Source organism: Pan troglodytes, chromosome 12 (assembly GCF_028858775.2).
Source record: "Pan troglodytes isolate AG18354 chromosome 12, NHGRI_mPanTro3-v2.0_pri, whole genome shotgun sequence".
Classification (NCBI taxonomy): Eukaryota; Metazoa; Chordata; class Mammalia; order Primates; family Hominidae; genus Pan; species Pan troglodytes.
In genome coordinates, this window is record NC_072410.2 from 35,704,972 (window position 1) to 35,707,428 (window position 2,457).

At 41.2% G+C, this 2,457-nt stretch overlaps 1 pseudogene; it reads right to left on the bottom strand.

Annotated features, from left to right (window-relative positions):
- Positions 1-599, bottom strand: LOC107971734 (NADH dehydrogenase [ubiquinone] 1 beta subcomplex subunit 4-like; annotated as a pseudogene).
- Positions 600-2,457: the final 1,858 nt, after the last annotated feature.

Sequence of the window (2,457 nt, forward strand, 5' to 3'; positions counted from 1 at the left end):
TTCTGTTGTTGTTGTTTGTTTAATGATTAATAGACGATTTATTTAAGCAAGAATACATAGTCATCATTGCCAGACTTAATATGACAGGTTAAATGTTGGACCCAATTTTCCTTCCCAGATAAGTTTTTCTTTCCTATCCCTGTCAGTTTTGAAAACATAATACCAGAAGAAGAGGGGCCCAATTCCACACAGAGCTCCCAAGAGTGAGTTTTTAGGAGTGGGTCTGAAATTAGGAAAGACACTTGCTGATCTTGCATAGGTCCAAGGAATCAAGGCAGGATTTTCGATGAGCCCTCGGCAGTTAGGGTAAGCAGGTTTCAGCCAGGCTCTTAATGGTCAACCACTTGGCTTGCGCCCGCTGGGTTTCCGAAGACATGTCCTATTCGGCTGGTTTGAGGGCATAGTGGCCAGGGGTGAAGGAGTATACTTTGGGAACGACATCTTGGCGACCCAGTGCACAACTCACTTTTTTTTGGAAACGAGATTGGCTCTGTCGTCCAGACTGGAGTGCAGTGGCGCAATCTCGGCGCACTGCAACCTCCGCCTCCCGAGTTCGGGCGATTGTCCTGCCTCAGCCTCCCAAGTAGCTGGGACTACGGGCGCACACCACCACGCCCGGCTAAATTTTGCATTTTTGGTAGAGACGGGGTTTTGCCATGTTGCCCAGGCTAGTTTTGAGCTCCTGGGCTCAAGCGATCTGCCCGCTTTGGCCTTCCAAAGTGCTGGGCTTACAGGCATGACACTGTGCCTGGCCAGATTTTTGTTACCCTGTTTAGATATGATGGTAACTGAATGATCATGCAATCTCTGACCATGTGACATTCAGGGATACCAAAAATGACTTGAGATGGGCCAAGGCAGAATTGGAGAAGCATACTTTGGCTGAATACTTAGGCCAAAGTATAATTTGGAACATTTCTTTTAAAAAATCTACTCCCCTATGCCTCCCAGTTGCAGTACCTTACAATTACAGTTAATCTAGTAGCAGATACTTGATTGGGATATTAGGTATTTACAGACCAAATGCCCATTGGGATATTACTCGGTAACAGGCAGTTTCACTCTGGTTCATTGTAGATTCATCCAGTAAGCATTTCTAGAGAACTGCTATATGAAAATATTGTGGAAAGTATCAACTTTTTAAACTTTTGATGTCATGACACCTAGAAGATTATTTTCTGATACTCATATTCTAAGGGAATTTTATTTTCTGAGATTTGTTTCTGTGGAATTTCTAGTTCCCCAGTCTGCACTGAAAGCCTAAATCAAGAGGATAATTTGAAAGGTAATGAAAGTAAATCAATTCTAGCTTAGATACCCAAGAGAGTAAATGAAATATAAAAATAATAACTTTTAAAATGTCTCAAAAAAAAGCTATGGTAAGCTAATTCTGTTTGGTTTATTCATGCGATAGTCTGTCTCTGCTTATGACATAAAGTATAATATATTTTAGGAATAGTGTGGTTTTCTTCATGATGTCAAACATACAAGCTTATGGATATATTTAAAAATTCTTAATTTTCTAGATTAATGTTCAGCACTACTTCTTCCATCTTGCATTGGATGGGGGCAGATAATTAATAATTATCAGATATTTTCTTATCAAAAATAAATTTGTTGGAAAAAAATGTTTTTTTTTTTTGAGATGGAGTCTCATTCTGTCACCCAGGCTGGAGGTGCAGTGGCGCAATCTCGGCTCACTGCAAGCTCCACCTCCCAGGTTCACGCTGTTGTCCTGCCTCAGCCTCCCACGTAGCTGGGACTACAGGCGCATGCCACCATGCCCAGCTAATTTTTTTGTATTTTTAGTAGAGACGGGGTTTCACTGTGTTAGCCAGGATGCTCTAGATCTCCTGACCTCATGATCTGCCTGCCTTGGCCTCCCAAAGTGCGGGGATTACAGGCGTGAGCCACCGCCCCCGGCCGTTGGAAACATTTTGAAGGAACTCTTTGTAAATAAAATACATGGCATGCCTTTCTGTTTTACTATACAGTTGCTGATTTATCCTTTACTTGGTTACTTTGAATCATCATTAACATCTGTTGTCACCATAATCCCTGTGATCACTAGATGTCATACTCCATTTTATGTTTTATTGTCGCCTTGGGAAGACTTTGAGAGTATGAGAGGTGTTCATGCAGACTGCTGCTGAGTGTTGCATAGAGATGGAATAAAGTACAAATACCTTCAGGAACAGACTCCAAACTTGGTCTATTCCAGCTTCCTTTCATTTTTTTTTTAAACGTATTCCAGATAATTTTTCATTGTTATTCTCTGAAGGAAAATAGAGAAATTTCCTCTTAGAATCCCTTCTCCTTGGATTTGTAACCTTTCCCAGTTCATTTCTGTGGAAGTACTTGTAGTCCAGCATAGTAATTCTATTCAGATATGTATAGTTCAGTTAAGTCACGAAGGGAAAGGAAGCTTTCGTTGAGGGCTATCTACTAGGTGGTACA